This window comes from Lycorma delicatula, chromosome 12, assembly GCF_047948215.1.
Source record: "Lycorma delicatula isolate Av1 chromosome 12, ASM4794821v1, whole genome shotgun sequence".
In the NCBI taxonomy this organism is placed as follows: Eukaryota; Metazoa; Arthropoda; class Insecta; order Hemiptera; family Fulgoridae; genus Lycorma; species Lycorma delicatula.
In genome coordinates this window covers 69,168,830-69,188,931 of record NC_134466.1, presented here as the reverse complement: position 1 = coordinate 69,188,931, position 20,102 = coordinate 69,168,830, and the positions used below count along the sequence as shown (strand labels likewise).

Here is a 20,102-nt window from a genome sequence, read left to right as displayed (position 1 = left end):
ACCATACTGAAAAATAAATAAATATTAACTGGTCTAGTTAATAGTTCATATCCTAGTAAAGGCTTTTATATGGATTTAAATCCTGGATTGTGGATACCGGTGTTCTTTGGTGGTTGGGTTTCAATTAACCACACATCTCAGAAATGGTTGACCAGAAATTGTGCAAAACAGTTACATTAACAGCTTCATTTACAATACATATCATACTCATTCAAGTAATACTTTATGGTGGTTCGTAGGCTAAACAGAAAAAGAGTGGCCTAACCTAACAGAAACAAAAATAGGTTAGATTGTGCCACTTCAAAGTATCATATAATTTTGTTTAATTTTTTTTTGTTACTGGAATTATCAAAAGATAAAATATAAATTTACTATGTAATCCTGATCTGAAACAAATTTCTTTCCTTTACCACACTAATTAATTTACGATTCTCTGTGCAACAGATAAAAAATTGCTTGAATTTTATTGAAAACAAATAATGATAAAAAAAACTTAATGATAAAAACACCTAGGTATAAATTTCAAAGATAATTAAATGATATCTCCCGACAAGTTCTTTCCAATTTTAAAAAAATAAAATATCTGTATGAAATATTTAATAAAAATAAAAAGTGACTTAAAAGTCAAAATTTTGTAAAATAAATTTTTAATTAACAGTATATCCTTCCAATATCAAAAAAATATGATTCCAAACAAAATGAGAAGAGCTAAATGTTTGAATTGGAATGACTGGCTTTTAAACAAAATCGCTAATGGTGAGTTAGATTCAACACAGCATTTTTTTATGAATTATGAATTTATGACCATTTCATCTGTCTGGTTATGTAAATTCCCAGATTACAGATATTGTGCCATGGGTAATGCTAATTAGTTATATAAAAACCCACCGGATTGGTCTAGTGGTGAACGTGTCTTCCCAAATCAGCTGATTTGGAAGTCGAGAGTTCCAGCATTCAAGTCCTAGTAAAGCCATTTATTTTTACACGGATTTGAATTCTAGATCGTGGATACCAGTGTTCTTTGGTGATCAGGTTTCAATTAACCATGCATCTCAGGAATAGTCAAACTGAGACTACACAAGACTACATTCATTTCCACTCATACATATCATCCTCACTCTTCCTCTGAAGTATTATCTGAACGGTAGTTACCGAAGGCTAAACAGGAAAAAGAAAGAATTAGTTATATAAAACTTTGGAATTAGTTAAAGATGTATAGTGTTCCATTTCTGTCCCATTACTTATACATTGTATCCCAATAATTTTAATGAAACATGAATAATTATCGGTACATCAGATTATTTAATAAATTCAACCTGTCACTGGCAATGAAAACAAGTACCGTCACTTTTAGCAAAATCATGCAACATATAATAAGTTGCTGGAATTAGTTCATCAGGCTTTTTCAGTAGAATGAATATATGAAAAAATATCTAATGTTTGCACTCATGCAATTTGTCTATAGTGAATTTAATCCTGAGAGTAATAGTAGGATAAATTTAAAATTACTATCCTTTGGCTCAAAAATCACCGTCACAACTACTGATCAGGCGTTATTACTTTTTTAATTATATTGGATGGACTACTGGCTATTTTCCTTTCAGTTCCACTTATTTTCCTTCTATTTTTTTAATGATAAGAAATGAATTTTTAACTTGTGAAAATAGCGAGCCTATAATAATTTGAACCCAAAACCTTCTGGGTGACAGGTAGAGATGACACCACCGTTCCACGACAGAGATTAGTGATAAATATTATTGATCGTTTTAGTTTGAAGAAATATAGAGAAGGAGGTAATTTTAAATACCGCTAGTGAAAAGTAAATACATTTTCTACTTTTTTATTTAAATCCCTGTAAAAAAATTCTATGACATAAAACCTATAAAAATACTTGTAAGAGACTGATTTTAAATAAATTATCCTGTATAGAAAAGATTACTAATAAATAATACATTGTGATATAATTTTTTTTGTTTTATTTGTAGATTTGTTTACTTTTATAACAATATTAGTATAAACTTATTTTATATTTAAACAAGTTATTATTTTTATGAAAAAAATTTAACTAACATTATGAAAACACTCAACTTTATCCTCCAAAAAATAACAGGGTCATATCAAAGCATGAGTGCATGGAAAATGAAAAAAACAGTGTCAAATAATTGAAGTTCTACGATGGCCACACATATACAGTATGTGTGTGTGTGTGTGTAGCTTGTAGTATATGCATAAAAGAATCTAAGAGCAGCATATGTACATACAAACTATCATCAGTACATCCAGTGACATTTATTATCCAAACGTCTACAAAGGTATGATAACTTCCATTAATTATGTTAAACGATTTTTCCCTTAAGAATTTATGTTGAAACAGTTACAGCTTATTTATTGTCTACAGCAAAGGTTTCACAAAATGTAGGTTACTTCTGCTACAATATATTAATGTATTTTTGCAAGCAATTTTAGCTTTACTACTCGTATTAGAATTTTAGAAGTAAAGTAATCAGAAATTAATGTGTAAAGCTTCTAAACATAAAATGAAAAAGACTTCAACAAAATTAAAAAAAAAAGTACTTTAATGTAAAAATTACATGCAAAGATATTTACTTTTCTGGATAATTTATTTTTCTTGGGAAAAATAGCTTGAAGCTAATGTATGGGAAAATATAATGTGGACATTTTTCTAGCATATTGAAAATGTCAAACCCAACTAAGGATCCAATCTGAGATATTACAGTGAAATGTTGAAATTCTTCTGTTTCACCACAGAAATTGAATTCGATTTTGGTTATAATAAAATGGCAAAGTAGTGTATTTTATCTCACAAATATTGATAATGAATGTAATAAGATAAAAATTTATTAAGTTATGCACGGTGGAAGTACAAAATTTGATTTTACAACTTTTGAAACAGATAACTAGGCAAACACCTTTTGTATCTCAAGAGTCATTATAATGTTATTTATTTTCAAATGTATAAGGTCACAGAACAAAAAATTAAAAAAAAAAACGGATTAACTAAAACAATATTCTTAATAATGTCTATCTTAAAAAAGATTAGAAAAATATATTGTTTCTAAAGGTCAGTAATTTACCAAGTAGGTGAACAGGACACGAAGAAATTCTTCAGGTCTCTGCATCATCGACACTGAGAACCTAAAAGACCAGAATTTAGGGATCAAGTTCTCTTCTAGGTTCTAAAAAAGTAGTTCTCTACCAGTAAACTATGTGAGGCAATTTGCTGTCTTGCCCAAAACCCAGGAAGCCCCTTAGGCGTCATATAAGTTGTGTTTCATGTACAGTGTGTTTTTCCATTTAATATGTTGTTAAAATACATCTAATGACAAAAAAATGAATGCTAATAAAACACAATATTTTCATAAAAGAAGATTACCGTGTCATCTTCAAAACTGCATTTTCAACACATGATCACTAAGCAAACTAATCAAATGCCCACACACTCACAGCAACTCATAAGTATAAAAATTAAATTGCAATGATAGCACTAAATAGTACATCAGATAAGTTAGATGCACATTCACCTACTGGTACAAATAATATATAACAAAATCAACTTCACTACAAAGATATTAACCATAACTTGCTAATTTTACATTCACCGTGTAAAAATCAAAATCTCAACACGCTTTAACAATGTGAGATTTACAAACATACTTAATTTGACAAAATAATATATTACATGAAGAAACCTAGCACAGATCAATTATAATATTCAACTACATACAACAGAGATTTCCTACCTTCATTAAGATGAGCAGGATCTGTAACTGAGGTAACTCAGGATCTGTATAATTAGCAATGAAAGATCCTTTTAAAGAACAAGTTCTACGCACTCTGAAAACTGAAAAAAATAGTAATTTTTTAATAATAGATTTTGGGTCTTTTCTGTTATTCCCCCAGCACTTTTTTTTTTTATCGAATTTGCTCATATTTGCATGAAATTATCAACGTCAATTTTGGTGGAGAAACACATTTTTAATTGTAAAAATCAACTTTCAATCAGAAAAACAGGTACTTTTTTGTTTTTCCCCCCAAAAGTTTGCAAGTTTTTCACTTAGAAATAACTCAAAGTAGAAGGAAATATTGATAATAATAACCAGGTTGGAGAAATAACCCAATAATCTGATATAACCATTTACATTACCATGTTTATAAATATAATCTAATCAAACTTAACCTATGCTCGCTTCGCTCGTTAAACTTGACTAATTAACAATATTGTTTTGATTATTTAAATAATAAATAACCTTCACTAACTTAACCGGTTTTTACTTTCATCACCTACTTTGCAAGGATTTTTCAATAAGGAATTGGCACAAACTTCACGCAGATAGTTCTTCCAATCTGTAATGGCATCACAGCTCATTTAATGTTTATAATAAGAGAAACAAATATTAATTGAGACAACATGATGTAGACTAATCAACAACACTGATATAAATAATAGATGTTGAAATTCTTCGAATCGTAACTATACAGTTATCCGTATTTCTAAACAATAACAGGGTCTTTTCTGCAATTCCCCCACAATTCATAATAATAAAAATATTATAAAAATTGGGGGGAATAACAGAAAAAACCTAGATTTTTAGTACAATTGAATACGTTCAAGTAACAACATAAAAACATGAAACTAATATTTTAATATTTGTTAACACGAACAATATACAATATTGTACTACTTACGTTAAGATCAACTAATTGATCTTACAACTGATTTTTTAATTAAATAAACCATTATTAGCGAAACAGAGTTCAGTTTTAAGTTTTGTTTTATGTTTATTTTATTTACACCAACTAATTTTTTTAAGTCTAAAAGATTTAGTTAAAAAAATGTTTTTTTATTAAAATTATTATTGTACTGGATAATATACCAACAGGGGAGGAAGAGAGAGAGAGAGCTAAGCTTAGTTGTGTAAGTAAGCCCCTTCCTCTTATAAAGAAGTTTTGTATCATTTAATCCATTTTTATTTTTTCCTCTCTTTCTCACAGAATTGTTTTTCCTACATTCTCTCTCTCTCTATTGTATATACATGTACATATGTAAGTGTGTGTTAATGCGTGTGAATGAATAGGATGGAATAAGCCAGAAGAGAAGAACCCCTCACAGAGCCCCACTGTTACATCAACCAATTGAGCCAATTGTCTTCAATTAAGTAACAATTGGTTCATGACAGGGTCAAAGGTCATCATCGAGAGAGACTCAACTCTTTAATAAAAGATATACAGCTTTGTTCATTTTTCTCAGTACGCATATATGCAGTGTGTGTGTGTGTGTGTGTGTGTGTGTGTGTGTGTGTGTGTGTGTGTGTGTGTGTGTGTGTGTGTGTGTCTGTGTGTGTGTATCTGTGTGTGTGTGTGTGTGTGTGTGTGTGTGTGTGTGTGTGTGTGTGTGTGTGTGTGTGTGTGTGTGTGTGTGTGTGTGTGTATACTTTTTTTATATTTCCAAATAAATAGTAACAAGTATATCATTTAAGATCTTACTTACAAAATTTCAACAGCTTCGCAGGTCCTACATTTCACTCAATATAAAAATTCTTCTTCTTTTTCTTACTTTTATTTCAATATAACCTTTCCTTTGAATATACATAATAAAAAAGTGGAATATGAAAAAATTACACCAAGGCCTTGCTGGAACTGAACTTGAGATCTGCTATACAGCTCTGTTGCTTTACTAAGTAGAATTACTGAGGAGGTTCTGAAACATAAATAAAATTATTTATTTATTACATAAAATATTAATATGAATTATTAATTTTTTTTTATGTCTTCAGTCATTTGACTGGTTTGATGCAGCTCACCAAAATTCCCTATCTAGTGCTAGTCGTTTCATTTTAGTATACCCTCTACATCCTACATCCCTAACAATTTGTTTTACATATTCCAAACGTGGCCTGCCTACACAATTTTTTCCTTCTACCTGTCCTTCCAATATTAATGCGACTATCCCAGGATGCCTTAGTATGTGGCCTATAAGTCTGTCTCTTCTTTTAACTATATTTTTCCAAACGCTTCTTTCTTCATCTATTTGTCGCAATACCTCTTCATTTGTCACTTTATCCACCCATCTGATTTTTAACATTCTCCTATAGCACCGCATTTCAAAAGCTTCTAATCTTTTCTTCTCAGATACTCCGATCGTCCAAGTTTCACTTTCATATAAAGCTACGATCCAAACATATACTTTCAAAAATCTTTTCCTGACATTTAAATTAATTTTTGATGTAAACAAATTATATTTCTTACTGAAGGCTCGTTTCGCTTGTGCTATTCGGCATTTTATATCGCTCCTGCTTCGTCCATCTTTAGTAATTCTACTTCCCAAATAACAAAATTCTTCTATCTCCATAATCTTTTCTCCTCCTATTTTCACATTCAGTGGTCCATCTTTGTTATTTCTACTACATTTCACTTTTGTTTTCTTCTTGTTTATTTTCATCCGATAGTTCTTGCGTAGGACTTCATCTATGCCATTCATTGTTTCTTCTAAATCCTTTTTATTCTCGGCTAGAATTACTATATCATCAGCAAATCGTAGCATCTTTATCTTTTCACCTTGTACTGTTAATTATTATTTAGCGACTAATATTAAATTTAATAGAATTTTAATATTTTAAAAACAATTAATGAGAGATTTATTTACAAGTGGTAACAATGGGTTTCGAAGATATGATATACATTTTTGCATCTCTTACAACTGATGATTCCAAACAATTAGAAAATTTTAGGGAGCATCCAAAGCAATTGATATAACTTTACATTTACATTAAAATTGATAATAAATATCGATTCCAGATTATTTGACTTTGATTATTGACTAAAAGAACCAATGAACATTTTAAGCTTTGCTACTTAATTAATATATATATATTATAGAGGGGACAAAATTGAATCTAAGATATCACTGAAATAATTTGTCATAAATTAATTGTTTGTATTTAAATAAATGCAATAAATATTGTTTGCAATGAAATGGTTAAAGTTTTAGCCAAAAAAAAAAATACATAAATATACCAAAATAACAGTGAGTACTGACATTAAAACTAAATAATAAAATAATACTTTAATTAGATATATTTAATAAAGAAAGCAAGTTTAAACTACATACAATTTTACTAAAATAATTCAATTTACTGATGAAAAATTAGCTTCCATTTTAAAAAAGAAAAAATATATTCGTATATGTAAATTTAAGTAATAAGTTTACATGAAATTTTGTTCATAATGATGCGACTATTTGTATGATATTTGGAAGTCTCTATATATCTGGTGTAATTATCTTAACTCAGAGCCTTTAACCAGCTGCATTCATGAAATAAATGTACCTATCTCTTTTACATTCACGGATCATCAGGCCAGAATGTGTTCCTAATTAGAATCCGACAATTGATAGTCATGGTATTAGAAACTGTCATCATTAAAATGTGACTGAAGATCCAAGTCTCAAACCAGTAATTTGCTAGTACTCGTCCGCGCCATTCTAACACACCCAAGAAGTACAATTCAGACTAGTTTGATCTTGCCTAAAGATTTAGCCTTCAAGAGGTATGTTACCTGTGTTATCACAAAAGAGCGATACGCTTCTATTACCTATGCGCATGAACGCAGTAGAAAAATAGAGATTTGGATAATGGCAACAATTAAAACCAACAAGATGTTAGAAAAGAGATACAAGGTCTTGGAGATATATTAATAATGAAATTTTACAGAATGATACAAAGAGATATTCAAAGGTTACAACACAGACTTAACAAATATCAAGCTGAGATCTTGCTTTGGAAGAACATTTATAAAACAAATATCCTGCAGCAATAAAAGGAAAAATGAGTAGAGAGTTGAATGGAGACAAACTAGAGGACAACCTGATAAAAGAGCTGCAATGAGGTTTATTTCTGTCTAGTAAGGACAATATATATATACATACACAAACACATCAGCACCCAACACATAATACCGGCATAAGTCAGTTCTTCTCTGCTATATTAGATGACAGATTCAAAAAATTAAGCATCAGCCTAATAGATAATAATACAAAAATTATACTCATATTTTATTGAATTCTGCGTGTTGGTGTCACCTTTGCAGTTTTAGAACTATTAATATATGTTGCATCAGATAGACTCAAGACAGACTATCACTATGTTATGAACTCTTTGCGGGATACAAATTTAATAGAACCGATCCTGGAGATTCAATGTCATCAGGTTAAGTGTAATGAGAGGTGAAAGAGGATGACTGTAATAATGAATGGATCAACACTGGATCAAAAAGATATATCAATGCGACCAAAAACAAAAAAAAAAATGTATAAAATTAGAGGATTGACTTTGAAATTTAATGCTAAGAAACTGCAAATATGAATGTACTATAAACTTTGTAATTTAGGAAGGTTAAGGGAGCGTAACTTTAATGACAAGCACTTCGTTCATTATAGTTATGTGGCAACCAGACAGTAAACATATTACCAGACCGGTGGTAATAGGCATTTCCCACCAGATCGTTCCAAGGAAACACTTAACTTAAGTCTATAGATCGTGGTATCCTTAATATAATCCAGCTGGATTTGACCTATATTCATAGGATTCAAAATGGAAAAAAAAGGAATTAAGGATAAGGAGAGATGATAATCTACCTAAACAGGAATTGTAGACTGAGCCGAACACCATCCAGAAGAAACCTCAAAACTTTCTCCAGAAAGCGGTTGTCCAGAATCCGTTAGGTTTCAGGACTTTTAACTCTTTTGAAAGCAGCATATTACTGAGCAATAATTTTGCATATATCGATCAGTTAAAACATATAATGAATGTAATACAAATTGTTGATCTCCAGAAATTAGAGAATTGTTCCAAAAAAAGTTCAGAATTGTTTAAAGAAAACTTAACTCATCCTGCAATTATAGGGGAAAAATATACGCAAAAAATATCTACAGAAAATATGTAAAAAATATCTTTTTTTTTTGTCTTCAGTCATTTGACTGGTTTGATGCAGCTCTCCAAGATTCCCTATCTAGTGCTAGTCGTTTCATTTCGGTATACCCCCTACATTCTACATCCCTAACAATTTGTTTTACATATTCCAAACGTGGCCTGCCTACACAATTTTTCCCTTCTACCTGTCCTTCCAATATTAAAGCGACTATTCCAGGATGCCTTAGTATGTGGCCTATAAGTCTGTCTCTTCTTTTAACTATATTTTTCCAAACGCTTCTTTCTTCATCTGTTTGCCGCAATACCTCTTCATTTGTCACTTTATCCACCCGTCTGATTTTTTTACATTCTCCTATAGCACCGCATTTCAAAAGCTTCTAATCTTTTCTTCTCAGATACTCCTATCATCCAAGTTTCACTTCCATATAAAGCGACACTCCAAAGATATTCTTTCAAAAATCCTTTTCTGACATTTAAATTAATTTTTGATGTAAACAAATTATATTTCTGACTGGAGGCTCGTTTTGCCTGTGCTATTCTGCATTTTATATCGCTCCTGCTTCATCCATCTTTAGTAATTCTACTTCCCAAATAATAAAATTCTTCTACCTCAATAATCTTTTCTCCTCCTAAAAAAAATATCTAAAAAGAAAATATCTAAACAGAAATATATGCACCATACAACATAACTGACCCCCCCCCCCCCACCACTGGACCTACAACGGGGGTGTTATTAAAAAAATAAAAATAAAGAAAACTAGATGGTGTATCAAATTTAGAAATAGTGGCAAAAGAGAAAAACTTTAGAGATAATCATAAATAAGGGAATTTTTTCAACGGGGACAATTCTATTATAAAGGGAACACAAGTTTACGTTTAGATGAAGGAATTTTGCATTAAAATTTCTTGTCCATAAGATTTACATTAAATTATTTAGATTGAAAAATCGAAAAATCATTTCCAGCGTGCGAAGTTTGCTATTTAGAATTTTATCAGAACAGATTTTAAGGAAGTGAAAATTATTTACTTTTATTGTTGGGAACAACGGGTGAACTCAAACCGGTATTTAATGGCTTTGCTCTCTACACATACAAATGCTGTATACTCTCTCTCATTCTAAAACAAATAAATAACAGTGAACTTTAAAATATATTTAAAAACACAAGACTAAAAGACTTTTGCAACTACCACCGTATTTCACCCTCTTTAAATTATATAATGAAAGAAATGAATTACCGAATGAATGAATGCTAAAATAGAAGAAGGGGATGAATATACAATCATAAACTGATACGATGGTGTCGAGTGCGTCGGCACGCGACCACCCTCATGAATTTTGAATGACCATACGGGCTGCAACAGAGTTCAGGATATTCTTACCTGCTGGTAGGGGCGAACTATTACCGAACTATTTAAAGGGAGTGTGAATATCAAATACTAAACTACGTAAGATAAACTTTTACATCGTTTTTACTTTTTCTTTCTCGTTTATCGTTCGTAAGTAAATCAGCGGTTAAAGGTTTTGCAAATTTTCATAAATTATAAGATTACGTTAATTAATACAAGTTTTAATTTACTTCAAGAAAACCGGTAGAAATTACAATGAATCTGAACAGTTAATATAATTACATCTTTTTAAATTAATTAATTAATTGATTTAGGAAATTAGTGTCGTTTGTTTCATGTTTTTTTTTTAAATATAATTTATTATTATTCTGGCGTAAAGTCTGTATTCACTGTAATATTTTTGTATAATAGGTTTTATTGAAAATGCAACTTCCATACTATTGCGGCAATACGCTGATTTTTATTAAAACAATTTTGTGAGAAATAAATACTTTAAAAAATGTACGGGAAAATGTTTTACAATTTTTTTTTTCACTAAAGTACATAGGATATAATTTTTGGCTAAATTTAAGGCATTTAAAATATAAATTTCTTAAAAAAATATTCGATGGAAGTTAACGGGAGCAGTATATTTAAAATTCTTTATATAAAATTACATCTGAAAATTTATCCTAAAAAATTGAATTCGCCTAAGTACGGTATCGTTGTTTTGCATTGGAGGTCAACAAAAAAGGAAACATTTTGATTAACAGTAACTCGAAAATAAAGCGATAAACCTTTTTCATAATTTTAAACAGTAAAACCTCTAGGAAACCAGGAGACTAAACCTCGTGAAAAACTATCAAATTACCGCTAAAATTTACAGGCGTATTTCTCTCGTTAAAAGACTAAAAAAAACTTCGTGATTTTTTTTTTTGCTGAAAACAATACCCGAGGCGATTTATTTACCGGTAAAAAATTTCGCTCCGAATTCTGTTCCGACGATAAAGTGAGGTTATACTGAAATTACTGACATAAAAATCGATGGTTTGATATGTTTATCGATTCGAAAACAACGGATTCCAGAGCTGTATTCCAAAAAAAGCAATTCCAAAAAAAAGATTTTGTAAATTCCAAAAAATTGTAGTTAAAAAACTTTTTTTTTAGGTATAGGTTTACTTTTGCTAAATACTTACTTTACTTTTTAATTTTTCTTCACTACATTTTCAATAAATAAATACAAAAAAAAATGTATACAGTATTTACCTGTGAAAAAATTCCAGTAGCAATAGCCAACTGAAAACAAAGAAAAAAATTAAGTAATTAAACCTAAGCGTCAATTTATTTTTAAAATAAAAATAAAAAATCTAATATGGACACACCACATGACTTCCTTGTACGCCTATTAAATTACATACACACATTTTTTGGTACACTTCATTAAAACTTATTTCATTTGAAAGTGAGATACGATCCTCCAATTCTTTAATAAAGCGGACAGTCGCACAATTGCTGAAATATTAGGTTTTATTAATATAAAATATTTGTACGATTATTAATTCAACAATCTTACATGAAATATTAAGATTGAGTAAAAGACACTTTATTATTCGTATTATTACATCAGTATTATTCGTATCTTCGTGAGTTGCTGATTAACAAAAGTTTCAGATTTCTGGTGTCGTACAAATAAAAGTTAATAATAATTAAACTATACTGTTTAGTGAACTTCTGTATAAATGTTAATTTCGACCTTACGGTGTAAAATATTAAGTTTCTATTATTGGATTATTTGGTGAATAATCAAAAATTAAAAGAATGTAATAATAAAGATAACATGAAGAAATATATCTCAAAAAACGACAAGAAGTTGAATATCAAGAGGAAGAACATGTTAAGAACAAAATAATTAAGAGATGATAAATATAAAGGGGATGAAAATGTAAAAGCTAAAGAAAGTATAAAAAGATTAAGAGAGGATGATGAATATAAAGAAAGAGAAAATTTGAAAACTAGAGAACTTGTATATAAATTAAGATCAGAAGAATTATATCCAGCCAAAACAAATAAACGAAATGATGATCAATCATTCCAGCTTAAGGAGAATATTCCGACAATATAAGAGTAATGAACTAAAAGACAAGAATTTTTTCAATTTATTAAAGATCGGGCATGTATGCCTCAGTGTATGACTGTGACTGTCACTGTGGTGACAGACTGTCACCACAGTGACAGTCACAGTCACCACAGTTCTTGTGAGGGTCTATTTTTCAGTCGTTCTGTAGTTAACCTTAATGTAGATAAAATTAAAACAGAAATTTCAGAATAACTAAATAAAATTAACTAAAATCCAAAAATAATAAGATTCTAAACGATAATTTTCAATTAATATTAAATAATAAGATGTTTCACCAAATCTATTAAATATACGAGGTCTGTAAATAAAATAATGAGACCGGGTCAGAAAAACTTTTTATTTACAATCCGATTATACATATACTATATCACCTTCAAAACGGTTCCCTTGGGAAGCCGCGCAACGCTTCAAATGGTTTTCCTACTCTTCCTCGTAGTGTTGGAACTGAGAAACCGGAATATCCTTCACACGGTCGGTTACATTTATTTTTGTTTTCTACTGTTTCAAAATAGTGTCTTCTGAGGTGTTTTTTTACTGTTGCGAGGGACAGGAAAACGTCGCAGGGACCCAAGTCAGTTGAATAAGGTGGTTGAGGAACTACGAATTTTTTTCTTTGCCAAAAAGTCATTAATTGAGACTGCAGTGAAACACGGCGCATTGTCATGATACAGCATCCAGCTGTCTTTGGCAGCTGATCTCATGCGAGCAACTCTTATCCGCAGTCTTTCACGAATCTCTCGGTAAACATATTCATTTACGGTCTGTCTTGTAGGCAAAAACTTCTTATGGACAGTGCCGTTACTGGCAAAGGAACAAATCAACATGGTTTTGATTTCTGATTTGCTCATTTTTGCACTTTATGAGTTTGAAGTGTGCCACTCCTTGCTCTGATGTTTTGTTTGAGGGTTTTACTAAAATATTCAAGATTCATCACCAGTAATAACAGTTTTAAAAAAACAGGATCGATTTCAATTCGCCCTAGAAGATCGCGGCATACTTCTACGCTGTTGTTTTTCTGTTCGACAGTGAGGTTTTTTGGGGCCAATTTTGCACAAACCTTTTTCATATCAAATTCGTCTGTCGAAATTTGATGACTGTGTTACGGTTCAAATTCAATTGTTCTGCAATCATTCTAACAGTTAATCACCGGTCGATCTACATTGTCGTCACTTTTTAAAGTTAACGGTTTTCCAGAGCGTGGATCGTCCGCAACTGATTCCTAGCCATCTGAAAATGCTTTAGTCCACCTAAAAGCTTGGGCTCGTGACAGAGCGTCATCTCCATATGCCATTTTCAATTTTGAAAAAGTTTCAGTAGCATTCTCACAGAGTTTAACTGAAAACTTGATTCCACAATTTTGCTCGTAATTAATAACACTCATTTTTGTAACGCACAACAAAAACTCGTTTCACGTAAAGTTTGTTTACATCTCACGTGGCAACAATAGACTAAAAATATAAATCAGCTGTTCATATAACCATACGTTTACTGGTAACTTTACAGTGTTGCCACTTCGGCTGCCAAAAAAGAACTAGTCTCATTACTTTATTTACAGACCTCGTACACATATGTAATAATAATGCCTATTAAATTACATATACACATTTTAAAAAGTACATCAAATTTTGTTTACTAATAACTTCTGATTTTTTTTCATATTTTATTTTTTATTGTTATTATTTACTGTAAGAATTTTTTTACAATCACGTGTTTATCAATAAATTAATATATTTGTATTTAAAAAAAAAAAAGTTAAAAAAAAGGAGATTAAGTTCGAATCGAACTGATGTGCCTTCCCTTGTAAGATCCAAACATTTCATTAAACTTTTATTTGGCTATAGATATGGAACCGATGAAAATAAATAATACTTACGATACATCGTTGAAAAGCTCTCAATGAGGGCTTACTACTGCAGTTAAGAAAATGTTCAAAATCCAAATTAATTTTGATTTTGGGCTTTTTTTTAAGATTTTTGGTCAAGTCGATTGCGATCAAAAGGCACAACTAGATGTTACAACAGTCCTAAATCCAAAATTTCAACATCCTACGGCTAATCGTTTTTGAGTTATGAAAGATACCTACATACGTACAGACGTCACGCCGAAAATAATAAAGACGGATATTTTCGTCGAAATCTGAAAACCGAAATTTTTCGCGATTAAAAAGATCAAAGCGTAAAATAAAGGTAGCCGATCTCCGCGGCGGAGTGGTAGCGTCTTGTCCATTAATCCGTAGGTCCCGGGTTCGAATCCCGGTTAGGCGGGGCATTTTCATACGCTACAATTTCCATTTAGGCTAATGACCAAAACAGTTGAACCCTTAATATAATATTAAAAAAAAAAAGTTGAAGGAACATAAAAACCAAAATATTAGGTCAAAATAAATTTAAAAAAATTAAAACTATAACAAAACACCACCTTAATAAAAAAAGGCTAATATTTATTAAATAATTAACGTTAAGTTAATTACTTTAAAAAGACGTGTATGTATAACATTTTTTCATAATCAAAATTAAGTTATATGAGAAAAGTGTTAACTTTATAAGCTTACAGGTGAATGAAAAATACATGGAAATAATTTTTGTTTACAGATTCAAAATTAAATATTTAATTTAAAATATTAAATATTTAATATTAATTTAAATATTTAGCGAATATCAAAATTTGATATTCGCTAAACCTAGTGAATATCAAGAAAGATTTTCAAATATATAAAAGAATTAGTGTTGAAAATTTTGCGATGGCGCTGAAGTTACATGTTATAAACAACCCCGATGCGGAACAGAAACTACCTGACGAATTTTTACTCGATCGGAGCGTTGCTTAAAAAAAAAACACGAAGAATATTTTAAACATGTATGTAATTGTAAGTTTGTATTGTTATTTTTTTTTTAACGTTCATTTATTTCGAGTTAATTCTGTTCCTTCAAATTTCAATTAACGGCAATTCGAAAACGAAACGTTTTCGAACCTTTATCTATTAGACTTTTCATTATTCGAATCAAAGGACCGTTTTAAAATTTAGCAATAACTCGTGGAACATCCACGCGTAAGTATGTGTGTATATGATTATTATTACAACTATTACTATTATATTTTTGTCTTTCTTCCTTTTTCTACACGTCAATTCCATTCATTTATTATTACGAATAAGTGTCGCCTGCTGCGTTTTGTGTCAGCGTCTACAGCCGCCGGCCGACCCTCGTCCATCCAGTATAAAAATAATACTAATAATTGTATAACAGTAAAAGCAGTAATACTGTGCAGTACACTGTTACAGCTATAATTGATGACGTCACATCCTTATTAAAGCGGTTGGCAACTTGCCTGGATGCGGTAAATATTCTGGAGAGGCAATCGTAAATAGCGTTCGTAATAATACAAAGCCTACATAGATCAAAATGAAAAAAACCACTACCGTATAGGATTACGACTAAATTGAACCTTTCTCATAATTACACGTAATGTAAATATGTACGGCGTATTATTCAGGTTCCAGTTATAAATAAATACATCGTTCAAATCATAACGTAACTGAATATACACATCAGGAATCGTAGGTATGCAATTCCACTAATAGAAAAACCATTTTTTTTCGATATTTACACTCTCACCAATAACCCTACTCTTTTTACTTCCCCGGAGAATATATTTAGAATTGGTATAATAAAGGGGAAAGCACGGTGATCATTTTAAAAATGGAGATCGGTTTTTTTATACATTTACGTTTTAAGGTCCGACTAGTAAAAATCTATACTAAAAAAACATAAGCGTTTACGTATGTGTCGCACTGCTTTTGGTCTTATACATTAGGATTGACCGCACCGATTTTTTTTTCAAATTTGGCTCAAATATTTCTATATATATGACGCTGATCGTATTAACTCTTTTTTACAAAATTCGTTAAAGGGTGGGAGAATATCGTGAAGAAATCAAATTCGATTTTCTTCACGGGCGTTTTAGAGAAAAACTTTATTAAAGCGTATTTGTAATCTACAATGCAAATATAAATAACTTCCCAAAAAATGTTTTTCAAAAAATCAACTCCCACCTCTTAAAATAAAATATACCGTATTTATTCGAATACCCTCCCGCACTTTTTTTCTTGGAATTGGAGAGAAAAAAATAAGGGTGCGGGGCTTACTTGAAACATAGCCTTTAGCCAGGATAATTTATGTAAAGTAAACGTTTTTTTAGAAGTACCTTAATTCAATCGCATAAATATAGTTGCATTAGGCTTTCGTTTATCAAAACCGGATGCCGCTTATACAGAATACATCCTTAATTATTAACATCCTGTTCATATTATCGATAGGAACGAAGTTACGGTATTTTTATAAAACCGATTCATTCTGTACAAGCTGCATCCGGTTCTAATGACACTACAGTTACAGTATCAGTTACCCATCGCCGTCTTGTCTATTCGCCAGTCATTGTACTGTTTGTATACGTGGACGGTTATGTGCATTTTATCTGTTTAGTTTATATTGTGAAGTGCAATACGGTGATTTGTTTTAATTAAAACGAGTACAAAAGGACAGCGTCTACGATCTTTTATGGTAAATAAAAAACTGCGCGTTATAGAAGAGGCTGAAAAAATTGGAAATCTGTCAGCAGGAAGAAAATTTGACGTAGATGAAAGCTGCATTCGAGACCGGCGTAAGAAGAAACACCTTCTGGTGAAAGGCACCGGTAATAAAAGGGTTTTTCGTGGCTTAAAACCAAAATACACAGACGTAGAAAAAAAATTGTATGACTTTGTTATGGAAAAAAGGAAACGCGGTTATGCTGTCACGACAGAAATGTGTCGATCATATGCTCGTGAAATCGCTAAATCGTTGAATAAAGTTGATTTTAAAGCAAGCCGTGGATGGATAACACGATTTTTTGCACGAAATGATTTGTCGATAAGACGAAAGACGACCGTTTCTCAACGACTTCCAGACGCTTATGAACAAAAAATATTACATTTTCACAAATACATAATAAATCTTAGAAAAGATAGAGGTTATTTTCCTTCTCAAATAGGAAACGCTGATCAAACCCCCGTATATTTTGAAATGCCGTTTGACAAAGCCGTAAACAAAAAAGGTGAAAAAAGTGTTAAAATTCGCACCGGTGGTAATGAAAAACAAAGGTGTAGTGTTATGCTTTGCGTTACTTCTGATGGATCAAAATTATCTCCGTACATTGATTTTAAAAGATAAACTCTTCCTACCGTACAGGTAAATGGAGTTATTATCAGAGCACAGGAATCAGGTTGGATGGACGAAACCTTAATTTTAGATTGGATCAGGTGTGTATGGCAAAAGAGATCAGGAGATTTACTTAGTAAAACAAATACCGGTATGCTAGCAATGTATAGTTATCGGGGGCATACGACTGATAAAGTGAAAGACATTTTAAAAAAGGGTATGACAGACCAAGTAATAATTCCAGGCGGATTGATATCTCTATTTCAACCACTACATTTTAGCATTAATAAACCGTTCAAATCTGCATTAAAACAACTGTACAGTAAGTGGATGGCTGATGAAAATTTCTTTCTCACGCCCACAGGAAGAATCAAACGCCCAGATTTAAACAAGATTTGTGTTTGGATAAAAGATGCTTGGGAAGTTATTTCCACGGAATTAGAAAGGAAAAGTTTTAAAAAATGCGAAATATCTAACGAACTTGATGGCAGTGAAGACGATGATCACCTTTGGCAGAGCGACGTGGAGACTACCGGTAACTCTTCTACAGACATTAACAGTGACAGTGATTAATTAAAAATAAAATCTCATACTAATAAGTGTATTGAAATGATCCTTTTCAGCATGATACTTTCTTATCGTTTTACTGGCCTACTGATTCTGAACTAAACTAGTTCTTAATTATTAATGTAATATTAATATACCGGTATATACTCGATTTTTTTTTAGATTTTCGGTCCGAAAAATCGAGGTGCGGGGCTTATTCGGTGGCGGGGGTACTCGAATAAATACGGTATTTGTCTCTTTACTCTATCTCCCTTCGGTTTAAATATTTCTCAAAAGTTTTTTGAAAGTTTATATTTCATATAAGAAACGACTACAGTAATTTTAAAATTATAAACCCCGACCTAAAATGCAGAAAAGGCTTTTAAAAAATTTATTTTTCTTATTTTAGCCTTTATCAAACGGGGTGATAGATTTAGAGAAACTTTTACTTCGAAAATTTGTTAAGCTTTAATTTATATATGAATACTTTTGGATAAACTTTTTTTAAATTTATTCCCGGCATCTAAAAAATAAATATTCTGTGTTTTGGCTCTAACTCTTTTAATTTTTATTATTAATCACCCAAAAAATCGTGCAATACTTTGCCAGCTTATTTTTATGATAAATGAATTTTGTAGTTTGTGAAAAATTGTCAACTACGACCGGGAATCGAACCGACAACCTTTCAGATAAAAAGGTAGACGCTACGACTGCGCCGATGGAAACATCACGGGAAACCGTGGAAAGAAACTTTAATACCAGCGTAACGTTATAAAGTTGAAAATTATTAATAAACAAAAATTCGGATTATTTAAAAATTCATAACAGGTGAACTTATTTTTAAAATACGAGTAAATTGATCGGCTCGCTATCGTCGTGTTGCCAAGGGGACCGGCGTCCTGGACACCCGCAGAGGTCGCTTCGGTCGTTATTTCCGTCTACCCAGGGGGCGGAGCTCCTTGAATCTCTGCATTGTCCGTTATCCTGACGGTTAGGAGAATTATAATGATAAATCACAATTGGGCTTCATAGAAACCTGAAGAAGAAACTAAATTACAAAAGACAGAATAATATAATAGTAACTTTTCCTTTTTCCTGTTTACCTCCGATAATTACCATTCAGATATTACTTGAGAGGATGATACGTATGAGTGTAAATGAAGTGTAGTCTTGTACAGTCTCAGTTCTAGCATTCCTGAGATGTGTGGTTAATTGAAACCCAACTGTCAAAGAACACCGGTATCCACGATCTAGTATTCAAATCCGTGTAAAAATAACTGGCTTTACTAAGACATGAACGCTGGAACTCTCGGCTTCCAAATCAGCTGATTTGAGAAGACGCGTTCACCACTAGACCAACCCGGTGGTAGAATAATAGTAACTGCGGTAACTAAAGTAGACATACCTTTCTGTTACAAGGGGGACAGATATAAAACGAAATCAAAGGTTATTTTTTTTTTCTTTAATGACAGTCTTTAATTCAGAACTTCAACCCTAAGTGAACTAGGCCCTCGGTCATGGCTTGAAACATTCCCTGGGATAACATGAATGTATTCTCCAAATTTGAAAGCGATCGGTAGGTCGGTTCTAGCGCGATGCAAACAAAAAACTTTATATATATATATATATACCTATTGAAAATATTTTGGGAATGTCTTGCCACAAAAAGGAGCATCAGAATTTAGTGGTTCGAATGAGAGGTGCAGCACCGTAACAGACTGTTTATTTACACGTTTTAATAAATAATTGTTCATCTTAATATAGCCTATAGCACTACGTATTACATAATGAAGCTATTGTTAAAATTTGGTTTTTTTAGCCTCCGGAACCACAGTTAGGTATTGCTTTAGAGGACGAGATGAAATGGCAAGCGTGACCGGGATTCGAAGCCGGGATCTTCAGATGAAAGACCGAGACCCTACCACTCGCGTTACGGAGGCCTGCACTCTG

The 20,102-nt window shown here is 31.5% G+C and overlaps 1 long non-coding RNA gene across 4 annotated transcripts in view; it reads right to left on the bottom strand.

The window, feature by feature from the left end:
- The window catches only part of LOC142333421 (uncharacterized), a 65,346-nt gene that overhangs the window by 25,482 nt on the left and 19,762 nt on the right, over nucleotides 1-20,102 (bottom strand). For all 4 annotated transcript variants that reach the window (XR_012758602.1, XR_012758601.1, XR_012758600.1 and 1 more), the window contains exons 2-3: nucleotides 5,510-5,719; nucleotides 3,762-3,862 (exon numbers count right to left, since the gene is read on the bottom strand). This is a non-coding gene — a long non-coding RNA (uncharacterized LOC142333421). The remainder of the gene's footprint in view (nucleotides 1-3,761; nucleotides 3,863-5,509; nucleotides 5,720-20,102) is intronic.